We start from the raw sequence: 11,250 nt of genomic DNA on the forward strand, positions 1-11,250 counted from the left end.
CATCCTATATGGGTGCTATTTATTTATTTCATAAAATTTATACATCGTTTGATTGTAAAAACAAACCTCAAAGTGGTTTACAAAATATATAATCCAGGGCTACTGCTCTAGTAGGAAGCCTATGTAACCTTGCTGGGGTAGGGCAGAATGAGAAATAAAAAGGGAGAGCTCATGACCTGTATGAAAAAACAACACTTGGAACCAGCCTCTAATTGCAGAAATGAATCGCTGATGGGCAACTGTAATTTATTTTTCACAGTTTAGCGGAAGAATCGGGCTCTGTGCTAATTAGGCTCCTAAACAAGTGAAAGAAACGTAAGATTCTACATGTGAACAAGAATTACATTTTCTTTTCCTCTCTCCTAGAATATTAAATCGAAGCGATTATTCCATTGATATTTTGTACCCCCATTCTCCTCCTCCTCCCTCCCCACCCTCATCGAAACTCACCATGCTGCTATAAATGAATTCATTAATTTTTAATCTCAAACACTTTCAATTAATTCATGATGTGAAAGGTTAGATTTGAAATAAGGTGTAACACAAAGGGGATGTCAGGCACCCTGGTGGGAGCCAGATTGGCTCTGATCTTACGCATTCTGAGTGAGATGTTGTTGTTCAGTTTTAGATGAAGGGGCTCATTATCTCCAAGATAATTGCCCAGATGCCATATCAGTGAGGTCACACTAAACAGGGCTGTGGTTTCTGAACCAGTCTTTAGCTAATCAACAGTTAACAGAGGCAACAGCTTAGGAAAATGTCTCCGACTCACGAAATCAAGTTCTCTGCCCTACCACGCCAAGAATAACAATTTCTTTGCTCTCCTTTTGCTTCTCAAGGTTTGAAAACAGATCACAGGGCAGGTGGATTCAGACACCTCTTAGGGTGGGCACCAATTTGCACAAACAACCTGGTCAGATGAAGTGGTTTTAAGAGCTTAGATGATGTATTTGAAGCTTCTTTGTGAACTCAATGCACCAGGATCAGCATGTCTATGCCCTACAATACCTGGGAAAACATGTCAAACTTTTGCTAGGCCACAAACTGGGGATGTCAGGGTAGAGGGAAAAGACTGTGGGACAGGGGTGCCAACGTGAATAAAACATTGTGGGGACCCGACCCCCTCAAATATTTTATTGGGGGGGCCAACCTCCCCCCCCCACCGCTAGGATATAGCTTCTATGCTGTGGGATGTCCTTTGTTGTAAAAGCTATCCAAAGAAATAAGCAAAGGCATGTACAAGCTGTGCCTGTCTTTATATACTGCTTCTTGCACTTCCAGTTTAGTGTTAATGGGAGAAATAACATAGGGGTTAAGAACGGGAAGTTCTCCGGTCAACTTGTCCATAGTGGAGTGGCCCAGTGAAATGCACACAGCATTCATGTCTGCTTTATCACAATTATGTTTGAATTTAGGTTGTCGGGCTTTTCATAATAAAACCTTGTGGGCATTCACAGAACTGTTCCAGTATTTCTGCTCGTTTTTCTTCTCTCTCTCTCTCTCTCTCTCTCTCTCTCTCTCTTCAAAGGTAAGGAGGTGCTGGAGAATTGTGACAGAAACCTGCTCTTTGCAAGCTGTTGCTAGTTCCTGAAAAGACTTGAGGCACAGACCTATGACAGATATTTGCATAACATTTGCACATGCTAATTTACATGTAGAGACACCGATTTAGGCTGACCCACAGAGGAAAAAGGAATGCTATAAACAAAGTTTTTCTAAGTTTTACAGAAGGCCCATGGGGGGTCATTTAACCGGCCCACGAGCCAGCCCCAAACCAAGCTGTGCGCTGCACTAAAGCAGCGCAGCACAATGCAGGAACTCACTTCTGCAGCGCTGGAAATCGGAAATCGTGTCTGCACATACGCTGGAAATTGCAGGTGTGCACCCATGGAATGGGTTGAGGCTCCAGTACTTTGGCCACCTCATGAGAAGAGAAGACTCCCTAGAAAAGACCCTGATGTTGGGAAAGATGGAGGGCACAAGGAGAAGGGGACGACAGAGGATGAGATGGTTGGACAGTGTTCTCGAAGCTACTAACATGAGTTTGGCCAAACTGCGAGAGGCAGTGAAGGATAGGCGTGCCTGGCGTGCTCTGGTCCATGGGGTCACGAAGAGTCGGACACGACTGAACGACTGAACAACAACAACCCATGGAATGATCTTCATTGGAGTGAACTGGCCCAGGTGAGGTAAACCTTGCCGACCCCTGGTGTAGAGGGCAGGAGATCTGAGGCTTAATGAAAGTTTCCCTGGGCCACCACCAACCCTTTGCCTCTGGCTCTTGGTTTTTGGGGCAGCATAATATTTATTTAGGTGAGGATTTATTTATAGCAACAGTCCCAATGTGGAATACAACGTTAACAACCTAGTGAAGTACACAAAATCAATATCAATCAAATCAGTCTATAAAAATATCAATAAAAACAACAACATGCATAAAAACCAACATATCTACCGGTATTTTCCTATGTTTCTGGATTAATATAAGCATATTGACAGAGAATTCATCATGGCTAAGCAGGGCCTGTGATGGGTTTGATAAAAGCCTTGGGCCAGCTGTTATGCAAAGAGTTAATCTTTCAATGGTCATTTATGCTCATAGTTTCTGTATGATCTTAAATTTATTGCTTCATCTGGGAGATTTTTACCATATGTGGTGGGTATGTGACAGGGTCAAAAATTATTGGGAGTTGATATACAATGAAATAGAAAAAAAAATGTTACAATATACTCCCCCCCCCCCAAAAAAACCAGAAGCTTTCTTGCTTGGACTGGTGGGAGAGGAGGTTGCTAGAAATGACCAAAGACTGTTTTTATATGCCACCACAGCAGGCAGAATTTTACTAGCGCAAAAATGGAAATCAATGGACTTACCAACGATCGAAGAAAGTAGAATAAAATTGATGGAGTATTCAGAATTGGCAAAATTGACTGGGAGAATAAAGTACCAAAGTGACCAGAAGTTTCAATTGAACTGGAGTAAAATTATTGAATATTTAAAAAAAATATTGCAAAGATGTGAAAACATTGACAGGTTTGACATAATATTTGCAATGCAACGGAAAGAGTCTCTGACCAAAGGCTAAATAATGTTATAATTATTCAAAAGGCAGAGACAGACCTAGGAAAGCTGACTAACGATGGACAAATGAAAACCAGAGGCGAGAAGGAAGGAAGTCACAAACTCGGCAGAGTATTTATATTGACTTGTGGAATATATGTTAATAATATGTATTTCTTTTCTGTTACAGTGGTGCCCCGCTAGACGAATGCCTCGCTAGACGAAAAACTCGCTAGACGAAGGCATTCGTCTAGCGGAAGGCTGCCCCGCAAGACGAATTTGTCTATGGGGCTGCCTCACAAGACGCAAAAAAAAAAAAAATTCCGTCTAGCGAAAACCGCGGTTTGCATTGCCGCTTCGCTAGACGAAAAAACCGCTAGGCGAAAATATTCGCAGAACGAATTATTTTCGTCTAGCGGGGCACCACTGTATTCTGAAAATTTAAAAAATATGAAAAAATAAATAAATTTATTGCTTCATCTGGATTTCCAGGCATTGGTGGTAATCCAGAGAATTTAGAGCAGAGGCGTGTTAATATATTTTCATTTGCTTGAACCTTATCCTGCTTTGTTTCATTTTAATAGAGATCTGCACGTGCTTTTCCATTTGCTCCTATCTTCACTCAGCTTTGGGGTTGAGCACTAAAGGTAAAGGTAAAGGTACCCCTGACTGTCAGGTCCAGTCGCAGACGACTCTGGGGTTGTGGCACTCATCTCACTCTATAGGCCAAGGGAACCGGCGTTTGTCCGCAGACATCTTCCGGGTCATGTGGCCAGCATGACGAAGCTGCTTCTGGAGAACCAGAGCAGCGCATGGAAACGCAGTTTACCTTCCCGCTGGAGCAGTACCTAAGTTGCTAAATTTCAATATATTCACTGTCAAATATATGGCTTTCTGCCTGTTGGAACTGCTATCCCATAGGCACTTACGTGTGAAACCCAGTATATTCAACAGGGCTCCCTTCTGAGTAGACATGGATAGGATTGCACTGTAAATAACTTACAGATAAGATTTGGCAGGGACAGTAACCCAATGCCTTTCTACCTTTGCAGATTCAGTGATGGAAATATTAAGAAACTAAGACCCTGTGGGCAGCAGTATACTTCCCTCTTCCTGTCAAGCTTCGAGAAAAAGCCAAATTTGAGGAAGTAGCCTGAAGTAAAATAATTGCAGAGAAATGCTCTCCTTTCCATCCTGACTCTTCAGAAAGGAACAGGCAAGTCCTTTCATTCTGAAGGCCAAAGCTGAACTCTGGTGAATGTCAGTTCAAATTAAACCCTGGGGCTGCAAGCCACAATGGATGGACCCACAATGTTCCCCATGATATATAGAGCTCTTCTGCAATATAAAAATTGGGAGATGATAAAAAGGCAATTGCAAAATCTCATCTCACATTGCAATTCATACTGACACAACAGGCCTATTTGCTACTTCCGAATCATTTGCGCCAAGTACTTTATCTCAAGATCGTTATACCCCACAAATACCAATTTCAGCTAGTTGATCTAGTTAACTTTAATCTGGTAAATGGTCAACACCAACTTGCCCCACAAAGAAAATTATCAAGATCAGATTGCAATCCATAAACCACTCAACCCTGAATATAGGGAGTTAGTACTTTGAGGTCTATCAAGGGTTCAGGATTAAGAGATTTATAAATGCTCTTGTTCCAGATCCTTGAAAAAAAAATTACTTCTCTTGAGACAGCAGCTGAAGGACACTTACTAGCAGGGCCAGGCTGTCTATGAGGCAGGGTGAAGCTGCCACCTTGGGCAGTGGAAGCCCCAAGACAGTGCCCCTGTAGGCGCCCTGCCCTCCCTGCTGCCTCTGTTGCAGGCACCACCAATTTCTGGTGAGATCTCGCAAGAATTTGGCAAGATCTCACTGGTACCTGCTGCCACAGCTTCGCAACCCAAGGAAAGGAGGTGGCAGCAGTGGGGTAGCAGCAGGGCAAGGTGGCATGTTGCCGTTTTGCCTCAGGCTGTGAAATGGGATGTGCTGCATCTGCTTATTAAGGAGTAAGCCTCAGTGAAGCAGTGGAACACTCACAGAATTGTGCTGCATGCATGGGTGGGGCCATAGCTTAGCGGTGGAGCATCTGCCGTGCATTCAGAAGGTCCCAGGTTCAATCCAGTTAGGGCTGAGACTTGGAGCCTGAAATCCTGGTGAGCTGGTGCCAGTCACGATGAACAATGCTGAGCTGGGTGGATCAATGGTCTGACTCAGTATAAGGTAGCTTCCTAATCATAGATTCCTGCAATATTCTCTTTTAGACCAAGGAATTTTGTGCATGCTTTGAAACCCAAGACTTCTGCCACTTGCAGGATTTTGAATTGAATTGCAGTACACTTTTTTGTGGGGATGGGATAATGCTGAAAATGCCACTGCCGCCTACTGGTTCAGTATTGTGGAATATTTTTGTTATGTACTGAGTTGAATAGGATCCAAAATGCAGCAGTCTGATTGGTCCTAGAACAATAGGATTGAGATTGCAGCAGTCTGACTGGTCCCAGAACAATAGGATTGAGATTGCAGCAGTCTGATTGGTCCCAGAACAATAGGATTGAGATTGCAGCAGTCTGATTGGTCCGCAGGAGCCACCCAATCCAGCTCCAGGTGGAAGTGAATCCGCACTCCGATTGGCATACAGGAGTATCCCGGAATTAGCCAATCACGTGGGGCCCCATTGTGTAAATAGTGTATATAAAGCAAACGTTTTGGGGGAACTGCATTCCTCACTACTATGAGCTGAATAAAGAGCATGAAATTCACACTGGACTCTGAGTATATTTCAATTTTGCTTGTTTCTTGACAGAGAAAGAGAGTGAGACCCCCGCTAACAGTTTGCACAGTTTGCTGTGAGTACAGGCAACCAGCACAGCTTTTCATTGGCACATCTAGTCATTCAGAGGAAGTGGAGTTGGCACCCCAGGTTACTGTCATGGCTTTGACTATGCTACTATTCTTGCTGTTGATGCTGTTCATTAACATAAATGCTGCTGTTCAGGCATATCTCAGGTGTTTGGGCATATCTCAAAGGGGACAGCTATCCAGATATCCAAACTGGGGTCCCAGGTTGTTCTGGCTAGAACTCAATATATAACACTGAATTTATCCCTGGGTGTTTATCCAAAGGGAGACACAAAATTATTGGTGCATTTCAGCCTCCAAATTTCCCCCAGCCCAGATGTTATGTCACCCCACATAAATCCCACGGTTTAAATGTATCAAAACAGCAATACTGCATGAAGTCTGCCCAGTACCCAAGACCAGGCTTCCTCAACCTCGGCCCTCCAGATGTTTTGAGACTACAATTCCCATCATCCCTGACCACTGGTCCTGCTACCTAGGGATCATAGGAGTTGTAGGCCAAAAACATCTGGAGGGCCGAGTTTGAGGAAGCCTGCCCAAGACAAAGCACTTACGAGAAAATAAATTCTGTGGCAGGAAGTCTACAAGAAGCAATGTATACCTCTTGGAATTGCAGCCTGCAAATTCCATCACACACACACACACACACACACACCCAGAAAAGCACAGAGGTGTTCACATAAAAAGCCATTCATATGTAAAGGACAGTGGGATCACACCTGGTGGCCACTCCCTCACCCATCCATGAATTCAGCATTCAGGAGAAGGAGCTGTTTGCACATTCTGACATAGCATAAAAACAAAACAAGGACTAGCGTAAATTCTAATTTCAATACACAGAATCAGTACATTTTTTCCTCTGCTCCAGCAACCTCATGTCACTTTAGAATCTGCCCAGAAATTGCAAACTTATAGGAAAAGGCTTCATTAGCATCCCAAATAAGGGAATGTCTTTTCTGAAAAAAGAACCCACCACGATAGTATCCATTCGGTGTGCAATAACCTGTCCTGCAAAAATTTAAAAATTTAAAAATAAAAAAGTTGCTTGTTCTTTGAGTTTGAGATGTAGCAGAACAAAGCATCCTATATTATATTATTGATGGACTGAATTGTGGTGGCCTATGGCTCTGAGCAATAAAGATTCAGTTCAGTAATTACAGATCAAAACCACTCTCCTCCTGAGTGTAAAACAAAATATTATATAGGGCACTATCTAGGGCTTAATGTTCATGTACACTTGAATCTAAGCGTCCAAGAAGCAAAATGCCTCCCACAGCCCCAAGACAGAGATCAGGGTAAGACAGACTGGGGGATGGGGGGCTGAATCCAGAAGTTCCAGTTACAGGTGGGTAGCCGTGTTGGTCTGCCATAGTCAAAACAAAATAAAAAATTCTTTCCAGTAGCACCTTAGAGACCAACTAAGTTTGTTCTTGGTATGAGCTTTCGTATGCATGCACACTTCTTCAGATACACTGAAACAGAAGTCACCAGATCCTTAAATATAGTGAGGGAGTGGGGAGGGGTATTGCTCAGAAGTGTGGTGGGAATGGGTGATCAGCTGATAGGTGTGGAAAACCTGTTGTCTCAACGGCTGCAATTAGTCTGGCAGGGAAAGGCAAGGGGTGAGATGGCTAAAGATAGCTTTGTCATGTATAATGAGATAAGAATCCAATGTCTTTGTTCAGACCAGGTTTCTCCATGGTTTTAAGTTTGGTGATTAGAAGATCAGCTATTCTGCAAACCCACAGCAACATACAGTGGTACCTTGGGTTACAGACGCTTCAAGTTACAGATGCTTCAGGTTTGTTGTTCAGTCGTTCAGTCGTGTCCGACTCTTCGTGACCCCATGGACCAGAGCACGCCAGGCACGCCTATCCTTCACTGCCTCCCGCAGTTTGGCCAAACTCATGTTAGTAGCTTCGAGAATACTGTCCAACCATCTCATCCTTTGTCGTCCCCTTCTCCTTGTGCCCTCCATCTTTCCCAACATCAGGGTCTTTTCCAGGGAGTCTTCTCTTCTCATGAGGTGGCCAAAGTACTGGAGCCTCAACTTCAGGATCTGTCCTTCTAGTGAGCACTCACTGCCGATTTCCTTGAGAATGGATAGGTTTGATCTTCTTGCAGTCCATGGGACTCTCAAGAGTCTCCTCCAGCACCATAATTCAAAAGCATCAATTCTTCGGCGATCAGCCTTCTTGATGGTCCAGCTCTCACTTCCGTACATTACTACTGGGAAAACCATAGCTTTAACTATACGGACCTTTGTTGGCAAGGTGATGTCTTTGCTTTTTAAGATGCTGTCTAGGTTTGTCATTGCTTTTTTCCCAAGAAGCAGGCGTCTTCTAATTTCGTGACTGCTGTCACCATCTGCAGTGATCATGGAACCCAAGAAAGTGAAATCTCTCACTGCCTCCATTTCTTCCCCTTCTATTTGCCAGGAGGTGATGGGACCAGTGGCCATGATCTTAGTTTTTTTGATGTTGAGCTTCAGACCATATTTTGCGCTTTCCTCTTTCACCCTCATTAAAAGGTTCTTCAATTCCTCCTCACTTTCTGCCATCAAGGTTGTATCATCAGCATATCTGAGGTTGTTGATATTTTTTCCGGCAATCTTAATTCCGGTTTGGGATTCATCCAGCCCAGCCTTTCTCATGATGAATTCTGCATATAAGTTAAATAAGCAGGGGGACAATATACAGCCTTGTCGTACTCCTTTCCCAATTTTGAACCAATCAGTTATTCCATATCCAGTTCTAACTGTAGCTTCTTGTCCCAAATAGAGATTTCTCAGGAGACAGATGAGGTGATCCGGCACTCCCATTTCTTTAAGAACTTTCCATAGTTTGCTGTGGTCGACACAGTCAAATGCTTTTGCGTAGTCAATGAAGCAGAAGTAGATGTTTTTCTGGAACTCTCTAGCTTTCTCCATAATCCAGCGCATGTTTGCAATTTGGTCTCTGGTTCCTCTGCCCCTTCGAAATCCAGCTTGCACTTCTGGGAGTTCTCGGTCCACGTACTGCTTAAGCCTGCCTTGTAGAATTTTAAGCATAACCTTGCTAGCGTGTGAAATGAGTGCAATTGTGCGGTAGTTAGAGCATTCTTTGGCACTGCCCTTCTTTGGGATTGGGATGTAAACTGATCTTCCAATCCTCTGGCCACTGCTGAGTTTTCCAAACTTGTTGGCATATTGAGTGTAGCACCTTCAGGTTACAAACCCGCTAACCCAGAAATAGTACCTCGGGTTAAGAACTTTGCTTCAGGATGAGAACAGAAAGCGCGCGGCAGCGGGAGGCCCCATTAGCTAAAGTGGTACCTCAAGAACAGTTTCAGGTTAAGAATGGACCTCCAGAATGAATTAAGTTCTTAGTCCGAGGTACCACTGTACTTTGAGGCATCCCCTGAACAGGAACAGTCAAATGACTTTATGGTGGACCTACTAGAAAGAAGTTTTCATAGCAAGCAGATAGCTGCTTTTGAAGACAGTATAGCAAGGCTATACATCCCCAAAGCATTTGCTACAATCAATTCACCATTGTGTAGCATAGTCCAGCAAAGCCTTACCACTTGGTTTGTTGAATTCATAGGCTCGTTGCAAGTATCATGCCATGCAACGAAAGGAGAGGTTAAGATCTCCTTAGATCTATTGAATCGTGTTGATTTTATAGAATGGTCTCCATATGTCTACCTCGATTCATAGAGCATAACCAAGTTCTGTTGAATTTGCCAAGCAAAATTAACTAATAAGGAATATAATTAATTGCCTGTCTTTCCATTAAGTGCATTATCTGCCATGTAGCACAAGCATAGCATTCTGTTGAGAAAAGACAGCTTTAAAAATAGTATTTGCATTTTTACCGTAACACTCAAAATATTTTAAACATTGAAGCAGCCTCCTCTGGAATAAAAAATGGCATTTGGGTTTTAAAAATGAGAATGTAATATCAAAGTGAGTCAAGCTTCAGGCTTTCCATGTTTTAATGTTATTATGTATGACATTATGCCACTATAATCTAATATTCTGTTATGGTGTCACAGCACAGAAGAATCACAGTAAAGTGATTACAGATCACCAGGGACGTGAGATGTAAAAGGCTTGCGCGGCACAAATAGCAGGAACATACATAGTCATTTCTCTTTCCCTATACATCAGATATTTGCTTGCAATGGGGGATAAGAGGTTCAAATGGAACAATGTTGCATGCCATTGACAGCTGTTAGAAATCAACCAAGTATACTATGGCAATTGCCTTTTTTCAGAACACTAATACAATATGGGACCATTTGGCTAGAACTGGACAGGAGATGGATCGTGTACTCCTTGCTTCTCAACCTTGTCTCCTGCTTTGACTTGTGGCTGTGACTTTGGTCCCGTTTAGTTGTCTGATCCCATGGCTGGTGGTTCCCCAGCTCCTGGTTTGCCTCAGATTGTTTCCCTTGCTTGTCAATACTCAAGATAAAGGGGACAAACTTTTCAAATAATGTGTACAGGGGCAACAGAGCAGGTAACACGTGCTGAAGTGGAGAGAACCAGGTGGGGTCCATAAGTCTGCACAGAGGTCTCAGAAAGATCCCCACATTCTTCTTTTCTGAGGTAGGTCGGTGGGCGCCTTTCTATTGTAGTAGCTCCATACAAATAGCAGTTCTGGTTAGTCATCAACTACTTAAATGTTACAACCTATGCAAATATATCATGCTCACGTTAGATCACACAAGATACCATTTAGGCACAACATTTTTAGAAAAACAGGAGAAAGGAAATATACTACAATATGCCACTGCTGTTCCAACAATTGAAATTCATTTAAAAGAGAGGTGGCAAACCTCAGGCACAGGTGCCAAATGTGGCCTTCCCTCTGGCCCACCAAGCTCTCCTCTGGCCACACCCCTGTCAGGGCGGTTGTGGTGCTTCCCACGAGTAACAACTCTAGACTCCCGATCTGTATATTTACACTGCTTTATTATGCAGATATGTACAAGTCAGAGCTAAGGTTCTAACACCCATTCAGTCACTTTCAGATCCCAGAAGTGGCGCTTTGCGGGAACGCCTCCAACACAGTAGTTGGGGCACCCCAAATCTCCTCCTCTCTTCCTTCCACTTGAGCCCCCTACATTGTTGAGGCGATGGGGCTGCCACCTCCCCCTCTGTTCCCGAGCTGCTCAGTTGGCTGCTTAGGTGGCGTTTGGGCTCTCTAGAGTCTGACAGCCCCTCCACCATTCCGCCCTGTTCCTGCTCGTCACCGCTGCATGACGTGCTTGGACTCTCCAGGCATTGCTCGGTAACCTCAGCATCTGAGATCCCTCACACCCCCTCATTGTGC

The 11,250-nt window shown here is 43.7% G+C and overlaps 1 long non-coding RNA gene across 1 annotated transcript in view; it reads left to right on the plus strand.

The window, feature by feature from the left end:
• The window catches only part of LOC117053325, a 30,964-nt gene extending 26,589 nt beyond the window's left edge, over positions 1-4,375 (plus strand). The window contains exon 3 of the long non-coding RNA XR_004427379.1: positions 4,114-4,375. This is a non-coding gene — a long non-coding RNA (uncharacterized LOC117053325). The remainder of the gene's footprint in view (positions 1-4,113) is intronic.
• The last annotated feature ends 6,875 nt before the right edge of the window (positions 4,376-11,250 follow it).

This window comes from Lacerta agilis, chromosome 9, assembly GCF_009819535.1.
Source record: "Lacerta agilis isolate rLacAgi1 chromosome 9, rLacAgi1.pri, whole genome shotgun sequence".
Classification (NCBI taxonomy): domain Eukaryota; kingdom Metazoa; phylum Chordata; class Lepidosauria; order Squamata; family Lacertidae; genus Lacerta; species Lacerta agilis.